The following is a 19,129-nucleotide window of genomic DNA, read 5'->3' on the forward strand; positions in this document are numbered from 1 at the left end:
TGTCTTCATACCTTAATGATCAGACAATGATTGCAGAGGCTTCCATCCTGTGCCAATTTATCTGTGTGAATTGGTGGACATATCCAAAATTGAAGTCAGCTTAAAGTCCATTTTTAAAGTTAAAGGATAGTTTACATACAATGTTATATTAATTTCAGGTGTACAACATAGTGTTTGGACAATTCTATACATTACTCAGTGCTCACCATGGTAAGTGTAGTCACCACACAATATTATTAAAATATTATTGACTATATACCCCATGCTATTCTTTTCATCTCCATGAGTTATTTATTTCATGACTGTAAACGTGTACCTCTTAATCACTTTCACTTGTTTCAGCAATCCTCCCACCTGTCTCACCCCTGGAAACCACTCATTAGTTCTCTCTATATAAGAACTTGTTTGGGGGCGCCTAGGTTGCTTAATCAGTTGGGCGTCCAACTTTGGCTCAAGTCATGATCTTACAGTTCATGAGTTTGAGCCCCGCATTGGGCTCTGTGCTGACAGCTCAGAGCCTGGAGTCTACTTCGGATTCAGTGTTTCCTTCTCTCTCTGCCCCTCCTCCTCTCTCTCTCTCTCTCTCTCTCTCTCTCTCGTTCTCTCTCTCTGTCTCTCTCACACACAAATAAATAAACATTAAAATTTTTTTGAAAAAAAAAGAAACTGTTCTATTAGATTCCACATATAAATGAAATAATATAATATTTATTGTTCTCTGATTTATTTCAATTAGCCTGATACACTTTAGGTCCATGCAAATTGTTGCAAATGGCAAGATTTAATTCTTTTTTTATGTCTGAATAATATTCCATTGCATATATACACAACATCTTCTTTATTCATTCATCTATTGATGGATATTTGGGTTACTTCCATGTGTTGGCTATTGTAAATAATGCTGCAGTAAACATAGGAGTGTATATATCTTTTCAAATTGGTGTTTTCATTTTCTTTGTTAAATACCAGTAGTGGAATTACCAGATCATATGATATTTCTTTTTAATTTTTTGAGGAACTTCCAAAGTGTTTTCCACAGTAGTTGTACCAATTTACATTCCTACCAATAGTGCACAAGGATTCCCTTTTCTCCATATCCTTGCCAAAACTTATTATTTCTTGTGTTTTTTATTTTAGCCATTCCACAGCTATCAGGTGATATCTCATTATGGTTTTGATTTGCATTCCCCTGATGACTAGTGAGATTGAGCATCTTTTCATGTGCCTGTCAATCATCTGTATGTCTCCTTTGGAAAAATGCCTATTTAGTTCCCCTGCCCATTTTTAATCAGATTGTGAATTTTTTTCTGTTGTTATATAAGTTCTTTATATATTTTAGATATTAACTCCTTATCAGATATATCATTTGCAAATATCTTCTCTCATTCAGTATGCTGCCTTTTCATTTTGTTGTTGGTCTCTTTTGTTATGCAAAGCTTTTTATTTTGGTGTAGTTCCAATGGTCTATTTTTGCTTTTGTTTCCCTTGCCCAAGAAAACATATTCATAAATATATTGCTAAGCCCATGTCTAAGATTACTGTCTGTGTTTTATTTTAGGAGTTTTATAATTTCAGGTCTCACATTTAGGTGTTTAATCCATTTTGAGTTTATTTTTGTGTATGATGTAAGAAAGTGGTCCAGTTTCATTGTTTTGCATATAGCTGTTTGGTTTTCTCAATACCATTTATTGAAGACTGCCTTTTTCCCATTGTATATTCTTTCCTCCCTTGCCATAGATTAATTGACCATCTAGATCTGGGTTTATTTCTGGGCTCTGTATCCTGTTGCATTGATGTGTCTATTTTTGTGCCAGTACCACACTGTTTTGATTACTACAGCTATGTTGTGTATCTTGAAATCTGTGATTGTGATACTTCCAACTTTGTTCCTTTTTCTCAAGATTGTTTTGGCTATTTGGAGTCTTTTGTGATTCCATACAAACTTTAGGATTCCTTGTTCTAGTTCTGTGAAAATGCTTTTGATATTTTGATAGGGATCACATTAAATCTGTAGACTGTTTGGGTGGTATGGACATTGTAATAATATTAATTCTTCTGATCCCTGAGCATGATATATCTTTCCATTTGTTTGTGTCATCTTCAATTTCTCTCATCAGTGTCTTACAGTTTTCAGAGTACAGTGCTGACAAGGTAGATGGAGAAGGTTAGCACTGGCTCCTACAAGCATCCAGCTATATAGTCTGGGGGCAGTCTTGGGAAAATGGCACTCCCAAGCAGTTTTATTCCCAGAGAAATCACCTGTAGATCCCTGGCCCTGCAGCACACATTCTTGGTCACTGAAGCCCCATCATGTATAACTCAGGCACTTTTTAAACTGCTGCTTCTGTGCTGTGTCTTCTGCCTAGTTATTGAGCTTGCTGGTTCTTAAAGGTCTGGGACTTAGTTTTCTGTCATCCTCCATCATTCTTGGAGTTAAGCCTCACTGATTTTCAAAGCCAGATGTCATGAGGACTTGTCTTCCCAGTGTGGGTCCCCAGGGCTGGGGGTGTGTCGTATGGGGTTTAATCCCCTCACTCCTCCGTACTCATTTGTGTTTTTTGGTTCCTGACTGGACCTTTGGCCCTCCTACCCTTGATTTTGCCATCTCTCTATGACCAGCTGTGGAAAATCTCTTCTGTTGGTTTTCAGGGAATTTTTAGTTAGTTGCATGGGTGTAGATATTGCCTCATTGTGTCCATTGGACAAGGTGAGCTCAAGATCCTTCTATTCCACCAACTTCTGCAGATTCCTATATTCTATAAACTTTTCAGACTTTTACAGTTGCCTTTCCCACTTTAATTGAGCAGCAACTTTTTTAGAAACTCATTATTATTGAAAATTTCAAAAGCACTCACAGAAACAGCTGTCCTCTATAATATACTCACTCATTTGTTTATGCAATATTTAGTTAAATCACATAATTACAATGATAATTACAATGATGTAATGCGTCTTGGGAAAAATGCAACTGATTTTTGGTATGCATATAATTCAATTGATAAAAGCTATAGAGCACAGCATAGCAGAGATTAGCTTCCTAGCCAAATGCATTTAACAAGTCAGTATATTTTGTATTGTCCATTAATGAATAGATTAAGTTATTTGAAGGTTAAGAGAGCATCTCTTCCCTTTAAAGAGTACCCTTCCCTTCACCGTCTTGAAAAATGAGGATCATGCTCCGGATAGACTTTTTTTTTTTTTTTTAATGTTTATTTTTAAGAGAGAGACAGAGAGACTGAGAGGCAGAGTGAGAGCGGGGGAGGGGCAGAGAAATAGAGGGAGACACAGAATCGGAAGCAGGCTGCAGGCTCTGTACTGACAGACAGAGGTAGGGCTCAAACTCCTGAACCATGAGGTCATGACCTGAGCCAAAGTCAGAGGCTCAACCAACTGAGCCACCCAGGCGCCCCTCTGAATTGACTTTTATATCTGTAGTTACTATGTATAGTAAAGCAATAGCACCTTCTCAATGGAACTCCACTCCACCAGGGTCTTCCCAACCTCATTTTGTCTTATAGTTATAATTTTCAAACCATTTAGTTAATTAATTAATTAATTAATTAATTATTTAACTTGTTTAGTGCTGAAACTTTTTTTTATTCAAAACTTCATAAGCAATCATAAAAGATTAAAAAGAAAATTCTGATTAAAGTAGGGTCTTTAAGTCTCATTTATTTTGATACTCATTTGTCAGAGCAAGTGGCTGCTGGGGTAGTTGTAAGGAATTTATTTCTAACACGACTACTCTGAATGATAGTCTTCTTTTATAATTCAAGTCATATTATGTTGTTGCCTATAGAATATTTGCTTTTTTATAGATTCAAATCTCTTACACCAAATTTGTTTTATTTTGTTTTGTTTTGTTTTGTCTTTAATAAGCTGCGAAGGAGGTGGGGTTGTTAGAAATCCCCTTTGAGTGATTTCTTACTACCTTAACTTCTAACCTGAGCATAAAAATAACCAGAGGAAAGCAACCAGTGTTTTTCTGTGTGAACTTGGTATTGCTGTCCACAGTAGCTTTCCTTCTAAATTAAGTTCTTCTCCTAACTCTGACCTTGAAAGCTCAGTCTAAATGTCATAAAAAATAGTGGCATCAAGAGCTGTAATCTGTGCACTGTGTTGGATCTTCAATGTCCTTTAGGTCTAAGACTGAGAGTATTTTATGGCTTCGCACTCAGCTGGCCACAATTCTGACTATAGCGTAATTGGATTATTGCACCATATAATGAAGATAACAAGGAAGGGATATCTGTGAATTGCTGTTATAGATTTGTTGACAGAACTAGCATTTGAGGAAAGCTTCTGGCCTTAGAATCACAGAATTTTCAAGGTACAAGAGCTTGAAAATCATGGACTCCTTAAGAGGTAGTAAGTGATGTGCTGGCACAGCTAGTAAATGGCACAAACCGTGATTGCCTTAGATCTTATTTTAGTACTCTTTCCTCCATGCAAATGGCCCTTAACCTTTTGTTGTTGCTGTTCTTCTTCTTGGACTCCCTTGTAAATATAAGGAAAATAACAAACCTGAAAAAATATACATGTACAAACATACGCCAGAGTTTGCATAAATCACTTGGCTGAGAATCTCAATTAACTTGTCTATGGATCCAGTTTGAGAATGAAAAAAGACTTCCTTTCTTCAAAGTGCTAGTGAAAGAGAAGAATATTTTAAATTCAGCCTATTTTTAGTGAGACATATGATGGTAAGATTTCAAGGACACCTTATTTTTCTTCATTAGAGAAAAGTAATATGTATTCTTGGTGACCAAAATCTCATGTGGCCCCAAGGATAAGGGAAGCAGTGCTGCAAACAAAGTAAGCAATACAGGAATAAGATTAATGGAGTTACTTAATTTTATTGTGGCCAAGCTTAACATTGACCTAGGTATATTATCTTAAAATTGTAACAACCAAGATACTCTAAGAAAAGAAAGAAAGAAAGAAAGAAAGAAAGAAAGAAAGAAAGAAAGAAAGAAAAAAAAAGAAAATAAGCAAGCAGGCAGAGAAATGGAAAAAATACAACACAACTTCTCAACAGAGGAGTTTTAAAAAGTAGTTCCAAAGCAATTGAACCCAGAACTATCTTTGCAAACTAAATTTGACAGTCTTTTAATAAACTGATTATGACTATGAAGGAAGTTGTTAAATCAGAAAGTACAGGAAGTCTGGCAAAAGATGGCCAGGCAACAGTAAGTGGTAATCACATTATATTAGGAAGAAAAAAGGAAAAATCATGGAAAATATAAAGAAAAATTAAAAAGTAAACAAATATTTAAAACCATAATTCAAGAAAACTTTGCTTAATTAAAAGAAAATTTGTATCTATAAGCTGAAGAGGCACACCATGTACCCAGGAATATTCACCCAGAGTTCTTAACACTGAAATATATTATAGTAAAATCATTGGGCTTTAGTTAAAGGAAAAAAAAATGGACAATTGGGTTAAAATAATGTCACTTATAAAGGAAAATAAGTCAGGTTGGCATACTTCTCCCCATCAACATTCAATGTCAGCATACAGTGAAGTAACATCTACAGGATATTTAAGAGAGTATGAATCAAGGATTTTATATCCAGCCAACTTATTTGTTACATATAAGCCCTGCTTACAGTTTTAAATAGGAGAGAGCTCTGCGATTTTTATTCATAGGAGACTTTCCTGAGAAAACTGGAGGACAAGTTCTTTCTTTCAACACTTTAAATATTTCACTTTTGCATGGTTTCTGAAGATATATTTGATGTAATTCTTAACCTTGCTCCTCTGTCAGTATTTTTTTTTCTTCTGGCTTCTTTCAAGATTTTTGTTGTTTTGCATTTTCTGCAGTTGTGAATATGATATTCCTACCTAGGTGAAGATTTTTTGATATTTATATTGCTTAGTATTTGCTAAGTTTCCTGGATCTGTGTTTTGGTGTCTATCATTAAGTGTGGAAAATTTTCACTCATTATTGTTTTCAACATTTATTCTGTTCCTTTGAATCATACTTGCATCCCAGGCATAAATCCCAAATGATCCATTTTGGCTTCTGAATTTGGTTTGTTAGTATTTTATTAAAAATTTTTGCATCTTTATTTATCAAGAATATTGGCCTGTAGTTTTCTTTTTTAGTACTGTTCTTTTCTGGTTTTGGTACCAGGATAATGCTGGCTTTGTAAAATGAGTTTGGGAGTATTCCTTCTCCTTTGATTATTTGGACAAGTTTGAGAAGGATTGGTACTAATTCTTTAAAAGTTTGGAAAAAATCTGGGGCGCCTGGGTGGCGCAGTCGGTTAAGCGTCCGACTTCAGCCAGGTCACGATCTCGCGGTCCGGGAGTTCGAGCCCCGCGTCAGGCTCTGGGCTGATGGCTCGGAGCCTGTTTCCGATTCTGTGTCTCCCTCTCTCTCTGCCCCTCCCCCGTTCATGCTCTGTCTCTCTCTGTCCCAAAAATAAATAAAAAACGTTGAAAAAAAATTTTAAAAATAAAAAAAAATAAAAGTTTGGAAAAAATCACCATTAAAGCCATATGGTCCTGGGCTTTTCTTGGTTGGGAAATTTTTTATTACTGATTTAATCTCCTTACTAGTAATTGGTCTATTTAGATTTTCTCTTTCTTCCTGATGCAGTCTTGGTAAGTTGTATGTTTCTGAGAATTTTCTCATTTCTTCTAAGTTGTCTAACCTGCTAGTGCATAGTTGTTCTTGTAGTATCTTATGACCTTTGAATTTAGGTGGTAGCCATTGTAACATCTGCTTTTTCATTAATAATTTTGTTGATTTGAGTCCTCTCTCTTTTTTTCCTTGATTAGTTTAGCTAACAGTTTGTCAATTTAGTTTAGCTTTTTAAAGAACCAATTCTTAGTTTGGCTAATCTTTTCTATTGTTTCCCTCTTCTCTATTTCATTCATTTCTGCTCTAATTTTTATTATTTCCTTTTCTCTACTAACTTTGAGTTCAGTTTATTGTCCTTTTAAAATTCCTTTTAATTCCTTTAATTGTTGTTTCTTAATGTAAGTATTTATTGCTATGAATTGATCTCTTAAAATAGATTTTGCAGCATTCCACAAGTTCTGATATGTTGTATTTCCATTTTCATTTGTCTTAAGCTTTTTTAATTTCATTTTTAATTTCTTCTTTGATCCATTGGTTATTCAGGAAAAGTGTTGTTTAATTTCTATGTTCATTAATTTTCCAGTTTTCTTCATAATTGATTTCTAGTTTTACGCCATTGTGGTTCAAGAAGATACTTGGTATGATCACAGTCTTCTTGAATTTTCTAAGATTTGTTTTATGGCCTAACATATGGCCTATCCTAGAAAATGTTCCATGTGCATTTACGAAGAATATCCATTCTACTGTTACTGAATACACCGTTCAGTATATGTCTGTTAGGTCCATTTGGTCTATAGTGTTGTTCAAGTCTACTGTCTTCTTATTGATTCCCTGTCTGAATGATTTATCCACTTTGAGAGATAATCTTCAAGTATTATTGTGTTACTGTTTATTTCTCCTTTTAGCTTTGTTAGTTTTTGCTTTTATATAGTTAGGTGCCTCAATTTTGAGTGCATAAATATTTACAATTGTTCTATATTCTTGATACATTGACCCTTTTACCATTATATAATGACTTTCTTTATCTTTTCTTACCATTTTAAAAGTCTATTTTGCATGATGTAAGCATAGCTACCTTTGCCTTTTTTGGTTACTATTTGATTGAAATGTCTTTTTCCATTCAGCCATACTCTGTTTTTAATTAGATAATTTAATCAATTTACATATAAAGTAATTATTGATGGGTAAGAAGATGGGTAGTAGATGGGGCTATGAATTTGCTTCCTTTCCTGGCAGGGAAGCAGGATAAGACTCAGGACCTGTACAGCTCATTGCTTGGAGACCTCGATCAGTCCAGAATGTGCACTGAATGCTTCAGTCAGGTGAGCTTTTTTTGCTCTTCAGACCCAATAACCATTGGCTGTATTCTCTGTTTGAGTGCCACATCAAGCTGTTGAATGGGCTAAGCTGCTTTCTGTGTTCCATGGTTAGGTGCTTTTATCAAACAGGCTGAAGGCTGCATAAATCAATGAGTGGGGTTATAAATTAGATTTCCTGCTCTGGCACAGTAGAGGAACAGCTCTAAAGCTGGTAAGGCTCTTTGTTGTTTTAACTCAAAGCTGACTTACACTTCAAATAGGGCCATGAGAAAACAGGGCCACTGGCTTTGTTCTGCAAATTATCAGCTCTTCCCCCTTATCCCTTAGCTTGAGTGCCATTGTGCTGCACAGTTTCTAGGAGTTGTTGCCAGCCCTTCTGGTCAGATGGGGCCAGAAAACACCACAGAAGATGGGGCTATGTCTCATCTCCCTTACCTAGGGATAGAGACTGTGTCAGGCTATTTTCAATTTTCTAAACAGATTTTATGGTATAGAGAGGCCTAGAGCTACCCTCAGCCTTGGCTATGAATCAGTCCCTCTGCCACCAGGCCCAATACAGTCTTTGCTATGGGGGTGGTCAGTTCTGCTCACTCAACTCTTGGCTCACACACCATTGGACCACACAGCTCCTAGGAGTTCTTTCCAGCCCTTCTGGTCAGATGGGACCAGAAGATACTCTCTACAGCAAGTGGGGTGGTGATTCAGCTCCTAGCCTGGCCATGGACAAACTATGGTCTAGGGCCAGCAAAATTCTTCCTTTGTGGATCTGAATCAGGCATATCTGCACTCTGCCGTGTACCTTGGTCAGAGTGTACCCCCAATTTGGTTCTGCAGATTAGCCAAGCAACTGGTTGGGATTATTACTTGGCCACTACAGGTATGAACTTGGTCTGTCAAGATCCATCTGTTAGTTGTTGCAAGTCTTTACCTTTTCTCCATTATAATCAGGTTGCCAGTGGTTGAGTCTCACAGATTCTCCTGCAATCTGTGTGATCTCATGGTATGAGATCAGACTAGAAGCTCCCAAAATGTGACCCAGAATGCTGAAAGAGTCTCATTATTCCTCATGGACTCTCTTTTCTCATTGGAGAAATCACAAGCTCAGAAAAGACCTTTCCATGTGGTGCTATGCTGGCCTAGCATGCTGGCCTAATGGGAATGCTGTTGACATGTAGCCACTTCTCTTACTCTTCTGATGCAGTCTGTCTTCATCTCTTTGGTACAGAAGGATACTACGTCCTCACCTCCATGTTCTAGGATTGTCTCAGTGGTTTGTTCTTGAATAGATGTTAGTTGTTCTTATGAGGGGAGCAAAGTCAGGAACAACCTATATTGCCATCTTGGTAACATCAGGCTCATCCATTTTTATATTGTTTTACTTTTAATTGCAATGTTTGTTCCTTTAATATTTAATATAACTATAGATCTTTTTGGAGTTATTTCTATCATTTGAAAATTTGTTTTTTGCTTGTCCTCTGATTTTTCTTTCTCATTCTCTCATTATTCTTTTAATAATTTTTAATTTTCTGAATAATTTCACACTTTTAAGTAGTTACTCTGAGGATAATAGTACCCATACTTAACTTTAAACCATCTACTTAGGCTTGATATTGTACCATTTTGGATAAAAATGTGAAAACCTTGCATGTATATAAAAGTCCATTTACCATTTCCATTCTTTTACAATATATTTGTCATAGGTTTTATATCTACATCCTGTATGCATATGAAAATTTCATAATTTTTTCCTTAGACAGTTCTATATGTTTTAAAGAAATTTGGAGGAAAACAGGGTTTATATTTTGCCAAACCATTTCTGATGCTCTTTATTTCTTCCCAAAGATATGTGTTTTATTAAATATAATTTCTCTTCAGTGTGAAAAACATCGTTTAGTATTTCAGGTAGTATGAGTATGATGGTGATCAGTTCTCTTAGTGTTCTGTGTCAAAATGTGTTTTTATTTTGTTTTTATTTTTGAAGAAAACTTTGGCTAGATAACAATTCTGGATTAACTTTATTTTTTCTCATGTCAGCATTTTGCCACTGGTATGTTGCCTCTCTAGTTTCTGAACAGGAAATTGTGGTCATTTGAATTCTTGTTTCCCTTTATGTAACGAGTTACACTTTTTTTGTTCCAGTTGTTAGTTTTTCCTTTATGTTTGTGCTCTAGTAATTTGCCCCTGGGGTGTCTGAACCTGATTTTTCCCTCTTTGTAGTATTTGTTAATCTTGGAATTTACTCATCTCTTGAATCTATAAATTTATCTTTCAGAAATCTGAGGATATTTTTGGTCATTATATCTTCTAATATTTTTCTACTTTACTAGGACCCAATAAATGTATGTCTTCAAATTATGTAAGTTTTTAATCATTATTTTCTCAAATATTGTTGTCTGCCCTATTCTTTTTTGTCTTCTCTTTTGGGACTCTAATTACACATATTACACCTTTTGATATAGTTCCACTTATTTCTAAGGCTCTGTTTTTTCCCCAATCTTTTTATTTTTCTTTTCTCTGAACCAAATGACTTGAATCGACCTATTTTCCAATTCACTGACTATTCCTTCTATCAATGCCATTTTCCTGTTAAGGCTTTCAGTGAATTTTTTTTCATATATTGTACTGTTTGTTTCAAAATTTCTATTTTGTTCATTTTCTATAGTTTATATTTCTCTCCTAGAAGTTCTTATCTCTTAATTTGCTTTAAACATACATTCCTTTATACCATTAAACGTAAATGTAATATCCTTCAAAATTTATTTCTGTTAATTCCATCATCTATGCCATTATAAGGTTGTTACACCCTGATAGTAATTTCTTTTGAGAATAAGTCATATTTCTTTAATTCTTCATGTTGAGTGATTATAGATTCTATTCTGGACATTGTAAATGTTGTGCTGTGGGAAATATATGTTGTATTATATTATCTTGACTTCTGTTGTTGTTGTTACTATTGGTTGATTGAGTGTACTTTTTTTTTAAACCTTATTTATTTATTTTGTGAGAGAGAGAGCTCAATGAGGGGAGGTGCAGAAAGAGAGAGAGAGAATCCCAAACCCAAGCAGGCTCTGCACTGCCAGTTACAAAGTCCGACAGGGCTCAATTCCATGTACCACGAGGTCATAACCTGAGCCAAAATCAAGAGTATGAGGTTAACTGCCTGAGCCACCCAGGCACCCCACAGATTGTACTTTTTAAAAATGAATTGTTAGTTGGTGACTTTAACAGACTATTAAATTGGTTGGACAATATCTTGTAGGTGGCAGATAAAATCTCAGTACAATTTAGCTGGGCTCCTTAGACTCTGCTTTCATGTGGTAGCTCCAGTTTCACCCAAATATTTGGGAAGTTAATTAAAAAATAACTTCTCCAACTCCTTTCTTATGGTCTCCCCTCACTTTGCAGCAGATTTGGTCTTCCCAAGTTCTGTTGTCTTGTTCCTCAAACCAGAAATTTTAGCCATGGCACATGATGAAGATTGGGTGTGCCCTCATGCTATTCATCCAGTGCTGTTCCCCACCTCTAAGTGTCAACTCTGTGTCAAGGAAGAAAAAAAGGAAGAGGACCTGCTTTTGTCACTCTCTTCTGCCTAAAAGCAGGGTGTTTTTTGTACATCATCTGAAGTTTTTATCTGCTAGAGGGCAATTCAATAATTTACTTAGCTATTACCCAGGATAAAAATTCTGCATGTATTTTCAAAAGATAACTTTGTTATTATAAAATTCTAGTTTGACAGTTATTTACTGACAGTATATTAAAGATATCATTATCTTCATTCTGGCTTTTATTGAGAAGTCTGCTGTCAAATTATCTTTTTTCTCTGTTCTTAGGATCTTTTCTTGTTTTTGATATTCTAGACATATACTACAAAGCACAAAGGTGTCAATTTATTTGTATTTATTATGCTTTCTAAATATTGGACTTCATGGGTTTGAGGATTTATGATTTTTATCAGTTTTGAAAACTTCTCATCCTTTATCTCTTCAAATAATGCTTTTGCTTTATTCTCTATACTTTGTCTTTCTGAGACTCCAGTTAAACCTATATTACAACTCCTGATTCTTTCTTCCTTGACAGTTTCTTTTTCTATTTTCTAACTCATTCTCTTTCAACTGCCTGCAAGATAATTATACTTGAAATATTTCTATTTTAGTAACGTACCATTAAGTTTTGTCTACTTGATTATTTAATGAAACCATTTAGGGTTTGCTAAGTAATATTTTCACAATATAAGTACTCAAAACTCACCACTTGAAATAAAAGCTAGGAAACTGATAGCAATCCTCATTGCTATCCATCATGTGGGTGTATTTTGAATTTTAATTAATGATTCATCATAGTATACTATTATGGCAGGTCAAATCATCAAAAACAGCTTCTAAAACCAGTTTTAGAGACTTTAAAACACATATGTAATACACATTTGCACAGCAACATAAGGTTATTTTCCAAAATGGGTCTACTAAAAATCAGTGGTGTAAGATGTTTATATGTTTAATTTGAAGTGTGTCGCATAAGAGGGAATCTTTGTTAAATAAGTTTGAAATAACATTATTAAACAAATATTTTTCTACTTATAATATTCAGAGACTTTAATATTTTATTTTAAAGAGAGAACTAGCTAATAGATCATTTTCCAAACTTATTTTATCATAAGACCTATTATAGGAATCTCATGAAAATTTTGAACTTGTAAGGAAATTAGAGAAAACCATTAGAGGAAACTCATAATAGCATTTATTCCGGGTGGTCAGTTATTATCTGGCTCAATTGAGTGTAGATCATCTGAGAATGGTATTACAAATTGAATGTAAAATATGAAGTACCTGCAGGAATAAAGTGAATTGGCTAGAACATTTATTATAAAGAGGGGGCATTTGTAGATAGCACCAATATATAACAGGTCATAGCCAAGTGTCAAAAACAATTTACAGAATAGTTTGCAGCTTACAGGCTCTGGTTTTAAATGACATTTCTATTGACACTTTTTATTTTCTGTGAGCTGACAGAAGATAGCTCTTACTTAGAAAGGCAAGGATATCTGCCCCTGAAGTGTCTAAGGTGTTAAACCTATTATGTTCAAGTGTTAGATTTTAAAAAGTACTGCAGAGGGTAACCTTGGGAAGCATTCACTCCAGTCTTAAGGTAAAGCCTGAAACATCTGTTGTGGAAGAGGGAAATGAAAGAAACATTTTAGATGTCTCCATGCTTTTAACTGTGATTCCTTTTTAGGTGCTCTGGGCATGAAGAAAGGGGAAAATGTTTTTATAAGGTTTTGTTTGTTTGTTCCAAATGAAGATTTGATATTTGTGCCTACAGATATTTATCACTTTGTATCATGCATTAGACTTAAGACTGCATGTCATTTAATACTTTTAGCTTTTCAGAACCCCTGATTTTATCTGTCTATCTACATACTTATCTATTATCTTTCTTTTACTTCTGGTCTTTTATTATCAACCACGATCTCAAATTAGAAAAGGTAGGAAAACAAGGCCATGTATTGTTATACACTTAACATAAATTTCTGTTTGTCTCTTTATCTCTCTTTCTTTCTCTCTCTCTTACATGACCACACACGTTTTATTTAATTAATGCTGTTCTTGAGCAGTCAGATTTACTTTGTAAGGCTTACAGTACATTATAAAATACTGAACAATTTTGGCATAATTTGTGTCAAGGCACCATCCACTGAAAGTGATATAACATGTATTTGACAATGGGTTAGGGATTAAACTCATAAATTTTCTTTTGAAAAGTGAGTGAACATCCATACACAACCTCTAATTTTAGTAATAGCCTCACAGGTCAAAATCAGTATGTATTACCCATTTGTCTCTGCAGTGTTCCTACAGTAATATCAAACCCAATAGCTTGATTATGATCCTTTTATCTTCTCCTTTGATTACTTGACACTTCAGCTTCTATAAAAATGAATTCCAATAATTTGTAGAGAAGAAGAAAGAGAATAATTAGAAGAAGGAGTGGCAGGAGAAACAGTATAGAAAGCTAAAAATTTACATCTTTCACAATAGCTATTAGTTTTACTTTTTCTTTTCCCTCTCTGAATAACATTCAGAATTTAATTTTATTTTATATATTATATATGATATATATGATATATATATCATATATATATATTTATATATAAAATTTACTTAAAATTTAACAGTAAATATTAACCATTAGTGTATACATGGCAATTTTCTAAAAAAATAATCTGTAGGAAGTGGGCAAACAAGAAAAATGAAACTAAATAACGTTGATTTTTAGAGAAGTCAACAAAATGCTCTGCTAAAATCTTTTTTTCCAAGCAACAGCATTGAGATAACAGTGAGCATGTGATCCTTTTCTCCTTAATGAAATATAAGAATAAGTTTGGCAAGTTGTGTGTTCTATTAATTTGGACAAATGTATGACATGTTTCCACCATCATAGTGTCATACAAAACAGATTCATTGCCCTAAAGGTCTCCTGCACTTCAACTATTCATCTCTCCCTCCTCTCTAACCCTTAACAACTGATCTTTTCACTGTGTCAAAAGTTTTTCCTTTTCAAAACATCATATAGTCGGAATCATACAGTATGTAGCCTTCTCAGATTGGCTTCTTTCACTTAGTAATGCACATTTAAGTTTCCTTCATATCATTTTAAGACTAATTTCTTTGTACTGTTGAATAATATTTCATTGTCTGGAGGTACCAGACACCATTGGCTATCCATTCACCAACAGAAAAACATCTTGATTGCTTCCAAATGTTCACAATTATGAATAAAGCTGCTATTTGCATGTTTTTATGTGAACATTTGCATGTTTTTATGTGAATATAGTTTTCAACTCCTTTGGATAAATATCAAGAAGTGTGACCAAAACAAAAGTAATAATAAAAAATAAAACCTAAAAAATAAAATTAACCAAGGAGGTAAAAGGCCTGTACCTGAAAACTATAAAATGTTGATGAAAGAAATTGAAGATGACACAAACAAATGAAAATATATTCCACATGGCCTGGAAGAACCAATATTATTAAAATGTTCATACTGCCCAAAGCAATCTGTAGATTTAGTGCAATCCAGCGATATCAAAATACCAATGGCATTTTTCATAGAACTAGAACAAATAATTCTAAAATTTGTATAGAACCACAAAAGACCCTGAATAGCCAAAATGATCTTGAAAAATAAGAACAAACCTGGAGATATCATAATCCCAGATTTCAAAATATACTACAAATCTATACTAATGAAAACAGTATGGTACTGACACAAAAATTGATACATAATCAATGAAACAAAAAGAATAGACAGCCTAGTAGTAAACCCACACTTTTATGGTCAATTAATCTATGACAAAGGAGGCAAGAATATACAATGGAAAAAAGTCTCTTCAAGAAATGGTGTTGAGGGGTGCCTGGGTGGCTCAGTGGGTTGGGTTGCCGACTAGAGCTCAGGCCATGATCTCGCGATCTGTGAGTTGGAACCCTGTGTCTGGCTCTGTCCTGAGAGTTCAGAGCTTAGAGCCTGCTTCCAATTCCGTGTCTCCCTCTCTCTTTCTCTCTCTCTCTCTGCCCCTTCCCTGCTTGCTCTCTGTCTCTCTTTCTGTCTGTCTCTCTCAAAAATAATAAACAATTAAAAAATTAAAAAAAAAAAGAAATGGTGTTGGGAAAACTGGACAGCTACATGCAAAGCAGTGAAACTGGACCATTTTACTACCACACACACACAAACACACACATACACACACACACAAACGAAAACCTCAAAATGGATTAAAGACCTAAATGTAAGACCTGAAACCATAAAATTCCTAGAAGAAAATGTAGGCAGTAATCCCCTAGACATCAGTACGGAAACATTTTTTTTAGATGTCTCCTTTGGCAAGGGAAACAAAAGCAAAATTAAAATATTGAGTAAGACTACACGAAAATAAAAAGCTTTTGCGTAGCAAAAGAAATCATCAACAAAACAAAAAGAGAACCTACTGAATGAGAGAAGAAACATGCAAATGATATATCCAATAAAGGGTTAATATCCAAATATATAAAAAACTTATACAACTCAACACCATAATAAGAAATAATCTAACTAAAAATGGGAAGAGGACATGAGTAGACATTTTTTTCCCAAAGAAGACCAAAGCTGGCCAATACACACATGAAAAGATGCTCAACATCATTAATCCTCAGGGAAATGCAAATCAAAATTACAATGATATATCACCTCACATCTTTCAGAATGGCTAAAATAAAAAACATAAGAAACAATAAATGTTGTCAAGGATGTGGGGGAAAAGGAACCCTTGTGCACTGTTGGTGGAAATGCAAGCCAATACAGCCACTGTGTGAAACATTATGGAGGTTCCTCAAAATGTTAAAAATAGAATTACCATATGATTTAGTAATTCCACTACTGGGTGTTTACCCAAAGAATATGAAAACACTAATTTGAAAACATATATGCACCCCTGTGTTTATTGTAGCATTATTTACAATAACCAAGATATGGAAGCAACCCAGGTATCCCTTGAGTCCCTAGATAGATGAATGGGTAAAGAATATGTGGTATATTTACACAATGGAGTGCTAATCAACCATAAAAAAGGGTGTAATCTTGCCTTTTGCAACAACATGGATGGAGCTAGAGAGTATAATGCTAAGTGAAATAAGTCAGTCAGAGAAAGATTATATGATTCCACTCATATGTGAAATTTAAGAAACAAAACAAATGAACAAAGAAAAAAATAGACAAACCAAAAATCAGACTCTTAAGTATATAGAACAAACAGGTGGTTTCCAGAGAGGAGATGGGTGGGAGGTATGGGTATAATAGGTGATTGGGATTAAGAGTGCACTTATTATGATAAGCACTAAGTAATGTATATAACTGTGGAATCACTATATTGTACACCTGAAACTAATATAACACTATATGTTAACTATACTGGAATTAAAATTAAAATTTTAAATAAATACAAAAAATAAAAGTCTGTCATTAATTCTCCACATATTTTCCCATTTTCCAGATATCTTATTGATTTCCAGTTTAATTCCATGTGGTATTAGAGCAGACATTATATGATTTCTATTCTTTTAAAATTGATAAGGTATGTTTTATGACTCAGAATATAATCTATCTGGTGAATGTTCCAGGTGAGCTTGAGAAGAATGTGCATTCTGGTATTGTTGGATGAAGTGAACTATGGATGTCAATTATATCCAGTTAATGAATGGTGTTGTTGAATTCAACCCTGTCCTTACTGATTTTCTGTCTACTAGATCTGTCCATTTCTGGGAGAGTGGTGTTGAAATTGCCAACTGTGATAATCTATTCATTTATTTCTTTTTGAAATTCTATTATTTTGCATCACTTATTTTGACTCTCTGCTTTTAGGCACACATACATTAAGGACTGATAATGTCTTGTTGAAGAATTCACTCCTTTATAATTATATAATGCCCTTCTTTCCCTCTGTAATGCCCTTATTTTCCCCTGATAACTATTCTTGCCTTCAAGTGCACTCTATCTGAAATTAATATAGCTTCTCCTGCATTATTTTATTTTGTGTTAATGTAATTTTAATCTTTATGTATCTTTATATTTAAAATGGTTTCTTATAGGCAATACATAGTTAGGTCTTGTTTGTTGATGCCCTCTGACAGTTTCTCTTTTTACTGATGTATTTATACCACTGATATTTGAAATGTTTATTGATATGGTTGGACTAATACCTATCCTATTTGTGTTGTTTTTTTTTCACTTTGTTTCCCTTGTTCTTTGTTACTGTTTTTGTTTTTCCCTCATTTTCTGCCTTGTATTGTTTCTAATTGGGCATTTTGTATAATTATATTTTCTTTTCTTTCTTAAGAATATTGATTATACTTCATTTTTTAACTTATTTTTAGTAGTTTCAGTAGAGTTCACAATATACATTTATAGCTAACCCAAGTCTATTTTCAAATAATACTATAGGTGAGTGATGTAATAGATTGTAGGCAAGTATGCACAAATGTCTTGAAAATATAATCCAGGGTCTCTAACCTATCTTGGAGGTAACTAAAACATTTTAGACAAGATAAGAAAATGAAGCCAAGTCAGAAATTATTAATACAAAAACAGATAAATTAACCAGAACTTATTGAGTACCAATGGTATAAGTAGATTTAAAAATATATTTGATAAAGTAGATGTGATCTAGCTATCTATCTATAGGTAGATAGACAGATATACATATATCACATAAAATGTGATCTATATATGTCTATCTATCTATCTATCTATACAACAGAATATTACTCAATGATCAAAAAGAATGAAATTTTGCCATTTGCAACAACGTGAGTGGAACTAGAATGTCTTATGCTAAGTGAAATAAGTCAGTCAGAGAAAGATAAATATCATGTGATTTCACTCATATGTGGAATTGAAGAAACAAAACAGGGAAAAATAGGGAAAGGGAAGGAAAAATAAGATAAAAACAGAGAGGAAGTCAAGCCATAAGAGACTCTTAAATACAGAGAACAAACTGAGAGTTGCTGGAGGGGTTTTGAGTCAGGGGATGGGCAAAAGGGGTGATGGGCATTAAGGAGAGCACTTGTTGGGGTGAGCATGGTGTGTTATATGTAAGTGATGAATCACTAAATTCTACTCATGAAACCATTATTACACTACATGCTAACTAACTTGGATTTAAAAAAAAATTCAAAAAAATTTTTGAGTAGTGCCTTGGTGGCTTAGTCAGTTAAACATCCACCTCTTGATTTGGCTCAGGTCTGATCTCATGATCATAAGATCAAGCCCTCTGTCAGGCTCTGTGCTGGGCATGGGGCCTGCTTAGGATTCTCTCTCTCCCTCTTCCTCTGCTCCTCACTCACTTGCACTCTCTCTCCCTAAAAAAAATTTAAAAATATGTTTGAGAATATGATATATACAGCAAACACAATATTTACAGTTTAAGTCAAATTATGTGTAAGTAAAGTTTTCAATATGATTTAATAACTATGCATTGGTGTACTAGGAATGAAGACAATGATAGAGATGGTAAGATGTAAGTTGTCTTAAAAGGACACAGTTACAATGCATGAAAATAATATATGGTATATGTTCCCCAATGAGGGAAATATTTGCATTTTTAATTTTCAAACTTAGCTTCACAAAATCCTGAGATTATTTTTAGACATATTTCAGAGATTTCCTGATGAGGCTGGGGCTAAGTATTTGAGT

Source organism: Lynx rufus, unplaced genomic scaffold (genome assembly GCF_022079265.1).
Source record: "Lynx rufus isolate CCGP_SWC_20201006 ecotype Redwood Valley unplaced genomic scaffold, mLynRuf1.p SCAF_3, whole genome shotgun sequence".
In the NCBI taxonomy this organism is placed as follows: Eukaryota; Metazoa; Chordata; class Mammalia; order Carnivora; family Felidae; genus Lynx; species Lynx rufus.